This window comes from Opisthocomus hoazin, chromosome 15 (assembly GCF_030867145.1).
Source record: "Opisthocomus hoazin isolate bOpiHoa1 chromosome 15, bOpiHoa1.hap1, whole genome shotgun sequence".
Classification (NCBI taxonomy): Eukaryota; Metazoa; Chordata; class Aves; order Opisthocomiformes; family Opisthocomidae; genus Opisthocomus; species Opisthocomus hoazin.
In genome coordinates, this window is record NC_134428.1 from 9,874,375 (window position 1) to 9,891,439 (window position 17,065).

The 17,065-nt window shown below is 46.7% G+C and overlaps 1 protein-coding gene across 1 annotated transcript in view; it reads right to left on the reverse strand.

Moving 5' to 3' along the window:
• The window catches only part of ABAT (4-aminobutyrate aminotransferase), a 56,374-nt gene extending 45,713 nt beyond the window's left edge, over positions 1-10,661 (reverse strand). The window contains exon 1 of the mRNA XM_075435923.1: positions 10,575-10,661. The gene's annotated coding sequence lies outside the window, so the exon portion shown is untranslated. The remainder of the gene's footprint in view (positions 1-10,574) is intronic.
• Positions 10,662-17,065: the final 6,404 nt, after the last annotated feature.

Below are 17,065 nucleotides of genomic sequence, written 5' to 3' on the forward strand. Positions count from 1 at the left end.
ATTGAAAAGTCCTGCTATTGCCTGTTTATTCAGGCAATAGGTTAAAGAACAGCAGCTGGGCAGGTTTCAAAACTGTTTAGGAAATATAGATACATACAGTGTTAACCAATGGACTCTGCGGCTAAATTCACTAGTATGTTTTGCAAATTATTTTTGAGCTCCTGATGGACAAAGAAACCAGCGCCAATCTGATTCAGCAAGATACATATTTCTCAGGTGTTTCCTTTGACTTCACTGGGCCCATTCACAAAACTGAAGTTGTGAATGAACCAAAGCACTCTGTTGAATTAAAAGCAGGGTAAAAAAAAAAAAAAAGGTAACTGTGAGACTCATCGAAGGTTATCAAAGTCTGAAAGTTACCCACTAGGGTAAAAAACACATGGTTACCACATAAACTGTGCTTACCTACTCCTTATATATTGCCCATTTGACAAAAATAATGAAGCTGCCGCATTACAACATTTCACACAAGTACTAAACAGCTGGACACAAATTTGAGGACACAAATTAGACCTTATTAAGTGTGCTAATGGCTAAGCTCACTGGTGAAGTCTCGCTGAGGTGCTCTCAGACACTGACACGCACATAAAAGAGTGAGCACTGCTTTTTGAAGTCTGGTACCCACAAGCTATGAATCACATCGATGCAAAGATTCTGTACATCACATTTAGGTAATCAAAAAGTGTTGGCCAGTTTCAGGCAGGTTGCTAGTACTGAGCAAATCTTTATAAAAGTTTCTTTTACGAGCTGAGCAAGTGCACCTTAGTTGCTGGGGTTAGAGAAGAGGGACCTGGAATCATGAAACTGTTGAAGGAATCCTTGTGTAGTAACTGTGATGCTCAGAGAGGCCGCACAAGCTGGGAGCAGGGGCACAAACCCCGGATATTATGCCAGCTGTGTCTGGAATCACAGAAGATACCCACTGTTTCCGTTTCATAAAGGAGAAGGTACATTGAACTGGAATTACGGACAAGCTAAAAGCAGGAGTGGAAACCAACTGATTTTTCAGGCTTTGGGAGAGAACCTTTTCTGGAATATCCACTTGCACCCATACTCCAAGCATGTTTTGAAACCTGGTGAGAAGTACCCGAAGCCAGCGTCGGTGCCACCACCAGCTGGTGCCAGTTCCACAGACCTCACCCCGCACACCAACCCTTCCAGAGCAGCTCTGCGCTGACTCTACTCATTTCCAGCAGCCAAGAGAGCCAGTGCACATCCTGCAGCTCTGCAAATACTCCATGAAGAACATTCATAGGTGCTGCAGGGAAACAGCTTGCAAATAAAGGCTGTAATGATGAATAACAGGTAACAAATCAGCTGGCAATATCACTAGCCTTAGTGTGGCCGGACAGGTAGGACACTGCGCTTTCTGTCAAACACCACAAAAACGCTGTAACAAGGCCAGAGAAAGGCATCTTAATGTAAGCTGTCCAGTGGCATAGGGCAGCAGCCATCCTCCCTTTCTGCACCATCAGACAAGCCTGCCTCTGTAACTACAGTATTGCCACAAAGGCACTAACAAACACTAGGGGGGACTGCCATATCAAAACCAGACCAAGGTAAGTCTATCGCCAGTTCAATTTTAAGCTGCTCCCCCAAGTTACTCCAGGATGAATACAGTCAGTATGGAATAAGGAGCTAGTAGTTAGGTTAAACAGCTTATTTATTTAACAAAATAATAAATTTACATGTTCAGGGAAATATTTCTTTCTAAGGGTAGCTCATGAAAGTAAGCAGCGCTAGCACAATGGGAGAGCAGAGCACTTCCCTTCGGAGCACTGTCCTCCATCCTTTTTTAGCAGTACTTCACCTCTCCCTCTCAAGAAGCCCCAAGAGAGCACCGTCACAGCAGCTTAGAAAAAGAAAAAAAGGCAAATTTTTCTTCTCCTTCATAAAATCAGGGTTTCACCAAATGGATGCAACTGCAGGATTTATCAGTAACCAGATAATTCTTCACAGAAGTTACTGAATCATATGCTTTGTCAGCCTTTAGAAGCACCGTGTGAGTATTATCTCAAGCTGCCCCTTTTCGCTGTTAACTAGTGACAGTAGCTGAAAGATAACCAGAGGCTGAAGTTTCACAACAGACGAGAGGAATGCGGCTGCAAGCCTGCAAAGCTTGCTTACTAGCCAGAGCACAGGATCAGTCATGCAAGGCTGCCTACGGATTTTGCCCAGATGTAACAAGCAGTACTTTTCTCCTCCCTCTTCCATTCAGAACAATAAAACTGGACCTGTGTTTCCTATCGTTTATCAGATCACTTTGGAACATGATTTTCCCTGCACATTTTCTGCAAAGAAAATACACTTTATGCAAGGGTTACATCCAGAAGTGATGTATGGTGTCACCCAACCATCCTCGGGTTTGCAAGGGCAGCAGCATCTTCCCAGCCTCTTCTCTGAACAGCTCCATTTTCATCTAGCTCTCCTGTCACCCACACAGCTCAGCCTCGCATCCACACCAGAGAGGTTCCCAGCTTCAAGCAGAGACATCACCAAACCCTTCACAGTGTCCGGCGTAGTCACAAGCTCAGCTCAGAGAAAAAGAGCTACGCTAGTGAAAGGGAACAACCAAGCAGCGTGAGGAACAAGGGTTCCCATCAGAGTAGCCACCACACTTGACTCACTGTTGACACATCACCCACCATGAACCACGCTCGTCACCAGTCCATCATTTTGACCGACCAAAGTCCCACTACGCCAAACTCTACAGCGAAGCAAAAGAACAAACTCTGAACTCATTCATGATAATGTAATGGTCCAATTTCTATGAATAAGTTAATACCAGGAATCTTACAGGTTGCATCAGAAGGGGTATTTTCCAATCACCTTCTCAGCAAGGTAAAAGTAAAGATTACTGAGAAGAATTTAAGCGAGTAGTCACTGATCTCCTGCTACTGCCAGAATCAGCTTCTAAATGAACTGGCATTTTGGATTTCGTAATTGGAAGAAAAAAAAGCACAAAAAGATTTGTTACCTGTACTTACTGCAACGCACAAACGGTTGCTGGGATCATGAAAGTTTTTCCACAGTCAAAGGCCCCATAACATCACGAATCGAGCTCGTAGCACTGCTTGTCATTATCTCCATTTGCCCCTACTCCCTCTCTCAATAGCACAAGCTGGCCCTTTTCATTTTTCTCTTCAGCTGTTTTTCACAACAGCCAAGGCAAAAGCATCATGTTACAATGGCCACATCAGCCCCTTACAACACCCGCTGCCCAAACCATGGAACAAACCGAAGATTTTCACCCCCGTAACTCCATTACCTGGGAAAACTGCACTGCAAACAAGGAGCGCAGAGCTCATCCAAACCAAGCCCATCCTCTGCTTTCCTATCTCCACCAGAACACTGATTGTGTAACCCTGTTTCCCTCTCCAAGAAGCTGCATTGCAGCAACAGCTGTGGAGCAAAAAGCAAGGTATGCTTTACTCTGGAGCCGGGACAAGAGAACGTCGAGGTGGATGGCAGCGTGGTCCAGAGGTAAAACACACCCTTCGGGCCTGCCGTCTGGGGACCGCTGCAAAACGCTTCGCCTGTAGCGATGAACTCGGTAAGGATGCGGAAGCCACAGCCTCCAGCCACCCACAGTGCTGCATGGCCCAACCACGCTCTGACCTGTTGCCAGGAAGCATCTTGTGCCCGAAATCTGTCCTGTCATGCCACAGCAGCTTGGTTCAGTCTCTAAACAGCTTTTTAATCTGCCATATTCTCCAGTTCCCACTGAGGCAATCATTTGTGTAACCAGATTTATACAGTGAGCTGTTAAAAATGTTTCAATACAAACTCCCTCCGTCCTACTCCCAAGCGTCCTAATTTTTTTTGGTATACATCGCATCACTAGTATTAAGCAAGTACCTGGCAAAAAATGTGTCATTCATGCCAGATGCCAGAAGAGAGATAACAGAGGAAACAGGATGGCTGGTTCCTGTTATTTGGCATCTAACATGAAGAAAGCCTGGCAGACAGATCTGGAGGAAACATAATAGAAACAAAAAACATGACTGCTAATAAGTTGCACCAAGCTTATTTAAAATACTTAATTTTTATGTTATTTATATTACTTATTCACATTTTTGTATTATTTCCAGACCAATTTAAAATATAAGAGTTGATGTCAGTTGTGTTTACTGTCAAGGGATGCTGCCAGGAACCACCACACACTCTATCTTTGCTAAAAGAGGAAGCCAAAACTGGCATGCTGTTGTGATGTTCAAAGTCTTTAATCAAGATTGAGCTTGATGCTATACAAATACAAATGAGGGATATTATTCTTTCCTTTCCCTGCAAACTACTTTTTCTTCTTTTTTCCTGTTTTCCCCTGTGGCTTCCGCAAGCCTATATTCTTGCATTGCTTGATTCAGAAAGGAAAAGCACTGGAAGGCAAGAGGTGACATCCCTTGCAAAAAAAGTCTGTAGGGATGTTCATTTGCTGGGGAGGAAGGAGGAAGAGGAAGGGGTGATTTAATACCAAGATTACAGGCAAGAAAGCTAGCATGAACTCATTTGGCACTAGGGTACAGATTGCCACGAAGAGCTTGCTACCTTGTGCTTTTCTTGGTATGAGGCTTACAGATGGGAGCTGGATACTTTAAATAGAGCCAAATATCAAAAACAGGACGTCATGAAAACATCATTACTAATTTATGTCCTCTCCCAACACCCACTGTTTTGTTCTGTGAGAAACCAGCAATGAAACCAAGGTTACAAGAGGAGGGAAAAAGTAAAAGCCCTCAAAAAAAAACCAAACCCCAAACAAACAAAAAACCAACAAACTAGAAGGAAAACCTTCTGCTGGAAATCCACGCTCTTTGGTGACACTCTTCCACACCCACAAACACACCACAGCACTTTCTAGCCGTGCAGCCGACCCACAAGTAACCTGTGCACTGCAGGTGGAGGTGCCTGCTAAGGTCGCTGGCAGGACAGCAGCTCTCTTCTTTCGGTTCACCCCGTCCAGCTCCCCTTTCCATACCAGCAGGTCTTTTAGCCAGCAGGCTAGCGTATGTTCCGCTGTACCTCCCACAGAGCCATAACGCTCTTCTGGCCAAAAACATTTAATTTTAGAGCTGACGGGTAGGACTAAGAGGCCGCTCACTCACTCCTCCCCCTTGCAGTGGGATGGGGAGGAGAACGGGAAAAAGTGAAACTCACAACTTGAGATAAACACAGTTTAATAAGACAACAAAGGAAATAATAATAATAATATTATATGCAAAACAAGCTATATACAATACCATTTTTCTCACCGCCCAACAACCAATTGCGTAGCCTGTCCCTAAGCAGCAATCGTGGAACCCGTGGATTTTGCCAAACTTGTAGAAAAAGACTGAACTCACGGAAAAGTTCAAACTCCTGGAAAAAGAGAGTATTCCTGCCCCCCGGCCAGCCCCCATTCCTACCGAGCACACCATCCGTGGTACAGAACGTTTCCGCTGCCAGGCTTGGGCTCGCTGCCTGGCTGTGCCCCCCCAGCCCCTGCACACCTCCCCGTTAGCTGAGCATGGGAGACTGGAAAAAAGTCCTTGATTTCACAGCAACGACTGAAAATGTCAGCATTATCAATATTCTTCTGGTACTAAACCCGAAACACGGCAGCTACTGGGAAGAAAATTAACTCTATCCAGCTGAAATCAGGACAGTCCTTAGAACAGATCTGAGACACAGTAAACACAAGGGCTGGAAAGCATGTGGGAAGACCAGCAGAAATGGAGAGTATGTCACTGTAGGCAGGCTAAAAGGCTTCAGGAAAGAAAATCTGGTGCTCGTCCCATGCAGATGTCAGAAGAGATGAAAGGGAAAGCAAGAAGGACGTACTAATCCTGTGCCAGGATCCACGCTTGCAAACACGGCCATGGAAGTGGCATGGTCCATGAAGAACAGGCAGCGGACTCTGACATGGGAACCTGAAGCCAAATCTCCCAGCTGACTTGGTGAGAGGTACCATAAGGAAGTCAGCATAAAATGTGAACGTGCTATAAACCAACGGAAGCACGTGCAGGTTCCTCCCTGCTGGGGAAGGCCACGTCTCAGTGATACAAGCCCAGGACCATTGCCCTCGAGCTCGGCTGGCAAAGGGCACGTTGCCGTACTCAACAGGCCAGCGTTGAACTGGATTCTACTAGCGCCTTTTAGCAGGTGCCAGGTAAGAATTGCTCAAAGAGTGATTACTGGGTCTCTTGGCTGTTATCCAGCCAATTTCCTGCCCCAGATCTGGCTAGGAATGTATATAAAAAATAAAAGGCCAGGTTTCAAACTCCAGGCATTTTGAGGACGTTGCTAAAATATTCATATGTAAAATAGAACTATATTTGGGTACAACAGTTGCAAAGCAACGTATTTTCACTTGTAAAATTAAGAGCGAACTTTGTGTGGAGACAGCAAGGAAAATTCCACCCAGAAGAAGGAATATTTTTAAGTGCTTGACAGAAGAAAAACTGGTCTCAGAATTACAGCTGTACAGCTAAAACGGTGGTTTGGCACTTCATCCTGCCACCCGGAGCGTACCCGAGGCATACTGACTTTTTACATGAAATCTTCAGCAAGCTGCATTACTCTAAACTGCCCCCAGAAACACCATCAGAATTCGATTTTAAACCACGGAGTTTCACAAGACGATAAACACTTCCTAGAGAGCTCTGCTCCCTGCCAGTGCCGAGATGTATTTTGGTGAAATCATAAAATCTAAATGGGAAACTCACCAAGTCTGAAGCGTTGTTACCTTTGAAATGCCTTATACCTTTCCACAGACAGAGTTATATAGTACACTGCCTTTCAGCCAGAGGCCAGAATAAGGGTTTGATACAGTACAATACAAGCACTCATCTACATATAGGCCTTTTTCCTGCATTAACACTGTGAGAGATTCATAAAAATAATTGCAGCGGACAATATAAAGGGGAATCACTTCAGTCTGAATACCTAAGTTCACATTCCTGGCCCTTTTCTCCAAGCCAGCAGCATTGGCAGTACTTATAGTCGAGTGGTTTTAGTGCTTTCTCACATCAGCCAGCACAGTGCTGCTTTATCATTTTTTAAAAATAAGTCCATCACTAGGACAGACCTGTGTCCTCGACACTGCAGGTGTCACTCTTTCAGAAGTACAGCTTCAGAAGTGACTGCAATATACCCTCACAAAGGCAGGCAGCGAGATCAGCTGTTGCTGGTGCAGTAAAATCATTAAATTACCACCCAGCCCGAGCTAGAATATGTATTTGTTTCCTCAGCAGAATTTACAACTGTAGAAGCTGCCATGCACAAAACGCAAAAACACTCCAAATCCGCAAACTAGGATGGAAGAATATAAACATCATGCTGCAGAAAATGGCATTTCTTTTCAAAAGAAAATCCCACTCTCAGAAAATGTTCCCTCTGCTTCAAACAGACATACCTCCACAGGACAGCAAGAGAGACAACCTCCTTCTTCCATATAATCAAGAACTGCAACACCTAACCAAGGTTCACACCTAATTCTCCCGCTGAATTTCTAGTATCTGGCTGAGAGATGGGAAACGAACACTAATATATTTTGCAACAGGGAAGATGAACAACCTAATACAAGGACACAGTACAGACCCCTGCTCCCACAGATCAGAGAAGAGTCTGAAAGCCACAGAAACAGTTTAGGACAGTATTTGCTGTTTTATACACTTTGCATGCTTTGAAAGACCCCCAGAATACTGTTATTTTTGCACAAACACCATATGGCTATGAAAATACCACTTTTCCTGGTCTATAGCCGTCATTTCAGGAAACAGGGCTGTGATCTGATAAACCAGATCACAAAATTCAGAAAGAAAGAGAGGACAGAGATGCATGGCTGTCAAGCCACAGAACAGTGGCTGATAGAATTATCTACTTTAAGTTGGTAGCAGCTCTGACCCCTAAGGCAACCTCTTCTGTTCATAAAGAAAAGGAATTTGAAAGCAGATCAATCTGGAACAAGAACAGGGTGTTTTCAGCCTCCTGAAAGATAAATGTTACCTAAGTTTTAAAGCACATCCATCCTTCTGTAGGTGACAGGCCCATAACGATAATTATCTGTGTAGTGTATTGGTGGTCTTCAAGCTGCAGTGCTCCTGATGTGTTATTTTTGCATTACTTACACTTTCACAGCTTCCTACATGTCAGTACTAGCTGCTCTCCTTCTGATGGAATCCAGCTCTTTCCTATCACTTACTCTTTCACTCACTCCTCTTTTACTCATTATTTGATTCAAATTTCTCACTATGCCTGAAAAACTCTACAGAGCTTACAAAGAACTGTAGAAGAAGAGTAGGCACTGCTGGAAAGGCCTGCTTGAACAAAACCGCTGCACACAGATTGACAATTTGCAACATAAAAGAAGGAAGCAAATGGTCTTTGAAAACAACAGAGGAGAAATGTCTTATATGAAATCTGAGAACTACCCCATCAAGATGTATTCCTGCCTTCTCCCTGCTCCCTCTTGCAACACCAAAGCCAAGAGCAAAGAAGATTCATCCAAGACTCATCATTTGATTTAAGTTTCTGGTATACCGCCAATACAGGAAGGCTTTAAGCTACAGCAGGATTGTTGGTTTTGTGTATATTTTCCAATGACAGCCCAGCTGCCAGCAGTACACCTACTGACTTCAGTTCAAGAAAGATGAAGAGCTACTGGAGAGAGTCCAGCGGAGGGCTACAAGGATGGTGAGGGGACTGGAGCATCTCCCCTACGAGGAGAGGTTGAGGGAACTGGGCTTGTTCAGCCTGAAGAAGAGAAGGCTGAGAGGGGACCTTATAAATGCCTACAAATATCTGCAGGGTGGGTGTCAGGAGGATGGGGTCAAGCTCTTTTCAGTGGTGCCCAGTGACAGGACAAGGGGCAATGGGCACAAACTGAGGCACAGGAAGTTCCGTCTGAACATGAGGAAGAACTTCTTCCCTCTGAGGGTGACGGAGCCCTGGCACAGGCTGCCCAGGGAGGTTGTGGAGTCTCCTTCTCTGGAGATATTCAAGACCCACCTGGACAAGATCCTGTGCAGCCTGCTCTGGGTGACCCTGCTTCGGCAGGGGGGTTGGACTAGATGACCCACAGAGGTCCCTTCCAACCCCTACTCTTCTTCTGTGATTCTGTGACTTGCTTGGTGTTTATTTGCATGCTGTGCTTGCTTACTGCCTCCTGGGCATAAATACCCAATTTTATCCACTTATTTCAGTTTACTTTGTATCTGAATGCACAAGACATCTCACTGTACGGTATGCCCCTAAGCCTGTTATTCCCCAGAAGACTAAAGGGCTGGGCTTTGGAGAAAGCAGTTCTGTTGCATTTTTCCCCCGTGCCTTTTACAAGTGGTCAGCTTGCCTAACAACACCGTACGCTTGCAGACTCAGGCCTCCATCAGCTGGGGGTGTCTGCATCACAGTCTGCTGCACTCCAAATTGTCCAAGAGGCACACGACGGTGCAATGGCAGAGCACAGGCTGACTGCAGGCACAGACAGCCTGAACACTGATCCTGAGTCCAAAAGGCTACCCAGCAGGCTACTTGCAATGACAGCTCTCTTTCCCTGTATCTCTCATGGTTTCCCCATTTGCAGAGCCAGTCCAGAGATGTTCATAATTTGTGAAGTGCTTTAAATGCTAAGGATGAGAAACACTATGACATCCAGATATTCTCCTGCTTTGCATACGCTGTGCTGTAGTACTGAGCTATGATCCAGCGTCTGAATCGCCGACTGCCAAGGCTGCATATGTAGCTCCAGCCAGAGGAGACAAACTGACCCTAGTTTGCCCAACACGCACACTACTCGAGTGCACAGCAAGGCCAATTACAGTTAAAAAAAATCCAATGCAACTTGAGCTGCAAAAAATGTCCTCCATTCAATTTATAACGCAACAATCCGACTGTAATGGGATTCAATTGGTAATTCCCCAACGCAGAGCCCCGAGAAGGTAACCCTGCTAGCACCCTCCTTTGATACCAGCTGGCTTTCACCCTTCACCGAACTCTCTGCCTTTAATTATAGGAGCAAAGACCCGTACCCACGAGCCTTTGAACTGCAGGGCAAAATCCAATTTTTGTAAGCGTGAACGTCCATTACTGATTACAAAATTACCTGGAAATCTCCCACAACAGTTTCTTCGCGTACCCTTCCCGTCACTGTATTTTGTGACCAGAGAAGGAGAGCCGCGGACGCAGCAGCCGAGCCGGACAAAGGCAGAGCTGCGGCCGAACCGCCGCTCGGGAGCACAAACGCGGGCAGGGAAGGCCAAGCCAGGGGGGGCCCAAGGCAGAGCCTGAGGACCTGAGGCAGCGGCTCGGCTTTTGCATCCCGAGCGCTCGCTGGAGCACGGGAAGCCGCGGGGAGTCGGAGCCCCTCCGCGGGGAGCGCGGCAGCGGGCCGCCACCAACACCCTCGCCGGAGATCTCCCCGCAGCCGGCAGCTGGGCAGGAAGAAGGGGAGAGCAGCGCGATTCTCGCGCTTTCCCCCGCGGCACGCACACGGTTTTCCCCTCTCCCTCGGGCAGGACTCCCCGGAAGCGGACCGCAGCGCTTCCCGCAGCCGTGCGGGGACCCCAGGCAGCTCCCCCCCCCCCCCCCCCGCCGCTCACCGTGAGGCGCGGGGCCGCGTCTCCTCCGGGCTGGGCAGGGCGCGCCGCCTCAGCCGCCGGCTCCCGCTGCCCGGCGCCGCGCGCCGCCGCCAGCCCCGCGCGACCAATGGGGGCGCGCGGCTCGGGCTCGCCCCCGGCGGGGCGGGCAGCACCGCGGTCCCGCACCGGATCAGGCCCGCCGATGCCGCACTCCCCGCCGAACCCCGGGCCTTCACCGGCGGCCCGGCCCGGCCCCGCCGCAGAGCGCAGGATTCGGCCCGCCCTGAGGCCCGCCGGACCGGCCCCGCTCGGCCGCAGCGAGCTGGATCTGACGGTGGCACCGGGCCCTGCCGTCCCCACGCAGTGCCCGAGGCCGGGCCGCCTGCGCCTCTCCGTCTCCCCGCACCCGGGGCAGGATCCTCCGCGCCACAGCTCGTTACAGCCAGGGAGATTTAATGGCCCAAAACTGCAAGCAAGGCGGCGGCTGAGCCAGTAAGGAAACCCCTGGAGCAGAAAGGATGACGAAGGACTGGCGCAGGTTACCGGGAGAAATACAAGATCTCTGCCGTTAGAGGCTTCGATAAGAAGCGAGACAAACACCGAGTGCCAGGTCCTGCACGCGGGTCGGGGCAGTCCCAAACACAAGCACAGGCTGGGCGGAAAGCGGCTCGAGAGCAGCCCGGAGGAGAAGGCCTTGGGGGTGCTGCTGGGTGAGAAGCTCTACATGAGCCGGCAATGTGCGCTGGCAGCCCAGAAAGCCAACCGTGCCCTGGGCTGCATCCAGAACAGCGTGGCCAGCAGGGCGAGGGAGGGGATTCTGCCCCTTTACTCCGCTCTCGTGAGACCCCACCTGGAGTCCTGCGCCCAGCTCTGGAGCCCTCTACACAAGAAGGACAAGGATGTGTTAGAGCGGGTCCAGAGGAGGCCACGAAGATGATCCGAGGGGCTGGAGCACCTCTGCTACGAGGGCAGGCTGAGGGAGTTGGGGGTGTTCAGCCTGGAGAAGAGAAGGCTGCGGGGTGACCTTAGAGCAGCTGCCAGTACCTGAAGGGGCCAACAGGAAGGATGGAGAGGGGCTTTTCACAAGGGTGTGTAGTGAAGGGACAAGGGGGAACGGTTCTAAACTAAAAGAGGGCAGACTGAGATGAGATATTAGGAAGAAATTCTTCACCATGAGGGTGGTGAAACACTGGCCCAAGTTGCCCAGAGAAGCTGTGGCTGCCCCCTCCCTGGCAGTGCTCAAGGCCAGGTTGGATGGAGCTCTGAGCAACCTGGTCTGGTGGAAGATGTCCCTGCTCATGGCAGGGGGGTTGGAAACAGATGGTCTTTAAGGTCCCTTCCAACCCTTACCATGCTATGATTCTATGATTCTCAGAGGAGTATGATTCTGCTTCAAGAGGAAAACAGAGCAGATGATTTTTTGGTGTCCCTTCTGATCAACCTATGATGCAAACCTACGACTGACACCCCACAGCAGGAATGGGGTTGGGCCATCACAGAGCAGTAAACTCTCCTTTTCTCACGGCATCTTCTGTCCAACTCACTGTTAACTTTCTGGCCTAACTCATTGTATGTATTTTTACTCAACTTTGAGGCAGGAGTTAATGTTACTTTTTAATTATTATTAACTTCTTACATCTGATCCGCTATCAACTATACCCAGCACTCAAAGGGAAAAGCAGCATTTCTTGAGGACCGGAGAGCTGGTCCGCTTGACAGGTTCCTGGGGATCGCATGGTACTTGTGCTAGCACCAAACTGCACTCAAAGACTGGAAGACATTTTTGGATCATATATTCCTACGATAAACTCTGTCTCCTTCCTTTTCCAAGGAACTTATTTTCTCTATAGTTGGTGCCAGTGTATTGTTTTCATTGCCTGACCAGCTCAAGTCCTAGAAGTATGAAGTATAAAACAAGACTCCTGTTCTTTCAGAATCATTATTAGTAATACAAAACTGGAGAGAACAAAATCCATCTAATAAAGAGAATTTTTACAGAGTACAGTTTGCTGTCACTACCCCTATTACAAAAGAAAATCCCTCATAAAAAGGAAGCAGGAGCTTAGCAAATGCGCTCACCTCGCTGAAGCGGCCAGGGACGTTGCTTCGCACCTCCTCTGCCCAACACCGCTGGGACTGGCCTGGGCAAGCAGTCTGTAAGCACACACACACACAGATGTGGATATGACGTTACTTCACACGGGTGCTGGTGTCGTGGGAAGAAACTCCACGTGCCGTCTGCTGGAAGAATCCTCTCTGCGGCAACCTGCCGCACCGACACAGCTGACACACAGCACGTCGGGGGCAGGACGAGGGAGCCAAAAGCAGGATGAGGTCTGTAAGAAGTTGCTGCCAGGCTGTCACGTGCTCTGGCACGTGATGGAGGTCCAAAGGCTTGCATTAAGTAGCTCATTTTCAAATCCTGCTACTTGACTTGAACCTCCAAGGACTTTTTGTCTCCTTCCGTTGCTTTAACTACGCACATCACACCGTGCTTACCTGGTCAGTCTGCTGTAACCCTCTAGGTAACAGCACATTAATCAATAATTTATACTTTGTCCTACAAAAACCACTGCATGATCGATCTCTCTTGAGAGGGTAAAGGGAAGGTGCAGGATTTCTAACTGAACACAGAAGAATCTGAAAAGAAACAGCTTCTTTCCAGCAGCTGTGGCAGATCCCATTCAAGACAAGAAGCTGGCTGGTTTTGTTAACAATTAACAATAATTAGTTTCTCTATTACAATGTCTTCAAATGAATGAAAACAAGTTTCAGGATGCAGGAAGAAATAAAGAATTACTACTTATTCCCTAATGCCATTCCTTCCCCATTTTCTACTTCTTGTCACATGGATCCTAACAAAACTTTCAGTCCCTTACGTTTGGGATTAATCTACAGGAAAGCTCTTTTCTGCCAGCTGTATTCTTCAGGTTACAAACACCATAATCACACTCAGGAGGTGAACGACATTTTAAAGACATGTTGCTAAGCATTAAGCAAATAATTCTCAATTTATTCAGACTGAAAAATCTCTACAGGTTTCCAAGGCAGGCAGCTGTTCTTGACATTTCACAACGAGCAGATACACAGGAATTCAGTTTCCACTTTTCCGAAACAGTCTTTAGTTTTCTGTACCCAGCACTCAGCACCAACAACTACCTTTGAAATCAACGGCAGCACTTGGCCTTAACACTTCAGGCAATCTAATGACTGGTAATTGTGGTCACAGGCGCAACGACTGAGATAAATCAGCTTGCTAAAATGCCATGCGCTGCCACATGGGTCAAGAGCACAGTTTCATATAGCCGCAAAGTGGGCCCAACTCTCCAGTGCCATCAAAATAATTAGTCTGCTGTCTCTCTATACCCCCAGCAACAAAACTCTACTGATGGCCTTGGTTGGATCACAGGGGTCAGTTGGGTTAGCTCATTGATCCAACGGAGAAATACACTTGCAATTAGATTTCCTTAGAATCAGAAAATCTCAGATTGCAAAACCACTATAACCAACACTATGGAAGGGGAGAACATACAACCAGAATATAAAATAAGCACAGAGGCTTGAAAGCAGGACTGCTTCTACAGCAGCTGCCTATTCTTGTATCAAAATGAAGCGTAATACAAAATGGTACCCTTCACCTACAGCTCATTGAGAAAATCGTACTACCTCTGCTTCAGTGCCCACGGTTCAGATGGACAGACTGATTCAGCTACAGCACAGTAACCTACAAACCTCACTCAGACTCTTAGGGCTCTGGAGATGGGCAGCCAGAACTCAGCCCACATTAAAGGCTGCTTCTGAAAACGCTCTGCTCGATACAAGAGCCCTATTGTCTGCCCTATGGCATGCCCTACTGGACAACTGCACAGATGGAATAAGTCTGAGGACTTGCTTCCTCACTCTGCCTGCAAAAATCTACCCTTTTATTTCTCCATCAGCGTTACAACCTGCATCTCATCATAATGAAGCTAATGGCTTTAAACTAAAAGAGGATAATTTTAGATTGGCTATAAAAAAGAAATTCTTTACTCTGAGGGTGGTGAGGCCCTGGCCCAGGTTGCCCAGAGAAGCTGTGGCTGCCCCCTCCCTGGCAGTGTTCAAGGCTGGGTTGGACGGGGCTTGAAGCAGCCGGGTCTGGTGGAAGGGGACCCTGCCCAGGGCAGGGGGTTGGAACTGGGTGATCTATAAGGTCCCTTCCAACCCAAACCATTCTATGATTCATCTTTTGACAGGCTAGTTCCTCTACATAACAGGACATTAAAGGAAAAATAAAAAATTATTGAACCATCAGGATCAAGCTTACTTGTACGCATCATCCAGAAATTTTGGCTCCTGAATTCCCCGTTGCTTCCCAGATGTCACGCAATTACTTCCCAAGAACCAGCTCCAACCCCCCCAGTGATTTCTAGGAGTTTCCTGTGCCACTTCCTGATGATCCCCACACTGCTGTGTAGCACTGCACCTCCCCGAAATTCCTGCCTTTCCAGGAAAACCTCAATGCTACTTTCTAGGATTTCCCTCAGTTTTGTAGGAGTCCCCTTGCCCCTCCAAATTCCTTTTGGTTTCCAGGAATTCCTTGTGCTGTTTTCTAGAACTACTATGGATCGCTCCCTCATGTTAGAGAATTTAATTTTCTCTCAAGGACTCCTCCCTTTTCTATTTTGTAATTAATACAATTTGTTTGTATAGCACCAGGAAAAGTACAATAACCCTCTTCACTATTTTTGCCCCTTAGGCTATTTAAGACCTCTAGCAAGAGGCGGGTCTGTGCTTCAGAAACAGTGTAATGGATGTTCATAAAATAATATAATACTGCAAGGTCACTGTTAATGCACATTTAAGCCTTTCCAAAATTGATTCTAGTCACTTCTATGGTTGTGAAATAATCAATTTCGTCATTTACTTTAAAGGAAATTCTGCTACCCTACTAGAGATAGGCAAGTGTTACATTGGTTCCTTAAGGAAAGATGCATTGGCTTATTGATCTTGACATGACAGACAGCAGAAATCTCAAACACACAAAAATCTTTCTCCAAGTTTCATGAAGATGTCCACCAGAATGAGGAAAAAACCAAACCAAACCAGAAATGCAACTGGCATGGACAGAGCCCTCAAGTCTCTGATGACAATGGAAAAGGACTGGAGCCAGTGGTGTATGTGGAAGTTCATGAGAACAGTCAAGTCAATGAACAGATAATCTCATGAGATTTATCTGCTGTAAAACTTTGAGATCCAGTTCAAGTCCTGATCTTCTAATGAATGAGAAGTCCCCACTACACACAAAAAACTTACGTCCACTTCTTCCTAGAAAGTTTCCTGAAAATGCAAAGCAGCTGGAGGCAGCTTCCTAAAGCTAGTGTTAAAAAACAGGTAATTACAGCACCACTTTTTTCAAGATTATTTCCACGGTAACTTCATCTCTAATACACACATCTGCAAGTCTAGGTGAGAAATGCAGAAGTACATACTAAACCTAAACTGTTACTCCAGAATACAATATTGTTAAAGCAGAAAGGAACAGGGTGTTTAACAAACTGTAAAATGTTTTGACTCAAAGTGTTGTACAGCAGATGGAGCTACAAGTATGATCTATGAATAGCCACCTACACATGAGAACACACAGAGATAATAAATATACATAATGCTTCCCATCAAGTGATTATCTCTTGTTTGTATTGCAAAATGACACACAGAAATTCACTTTTCTGAACTAAAGTTCACAACAAAGCAGTTCTCCAAGTTTCACATCAACAAAGATTGAAAAGAAATAAATGTCCTCAGCTTGCAGCGCTCATTCAAATGTCACACACAAGTTCAAGTTCCTCTTTTGACCAGTATCTACCATTATGCCATCTGTGTTCCTCTTAAGATAAAAGCAGAAGAGGGATGCCTGCCATCTTCATCTGAAGTGTGGGGAGTGAGAAAGGACATGTGTTATTTCACCATACACCAGTGACAAAAGTAAACATCAGTTTGTTTCAAACAAGAGTCCTCCTGGAAGATCACACCTCTCAACAAAGCTGTGGCACTCCTTTATCAGAAATAAGTGCACTGCAAGAGCTCCACAGGTTCCCCTCCACGTCCTCTGCATTACTCTCTCCCCAGAACGACCCATCTGGCTGGCCAACCAGACTATGCCAGCCAGATCCAGAAGTGTTCCCAGGTGCAGAACGGCTTTATTTAGCACAGGAGAAAGTCAGTTTTCCAAATGAAATCTTTCCAACCTCAGCTCCACAGCAGAGTAGAAACATTAATAAATATCACATTAAGCACCTACCTTCCCTTCCCAGAAATAAAGGACTTGCAGGAATGGGCGATGCTGACTAGAAACATTCACCAATTCCCTTTCTTTCCCTACTAACTATGAGGTGATCAAAAAGAACTATATGAATAGCCCAGCACAGTTCTTACGGGTTTTACAATGAAATATTCAGACTCTTTCCCAGCAGCTCACAAGTCCAAGACCATCCAACCTGATGCTGAATCACTTGACTTTTCCGGAAGTTGTATGA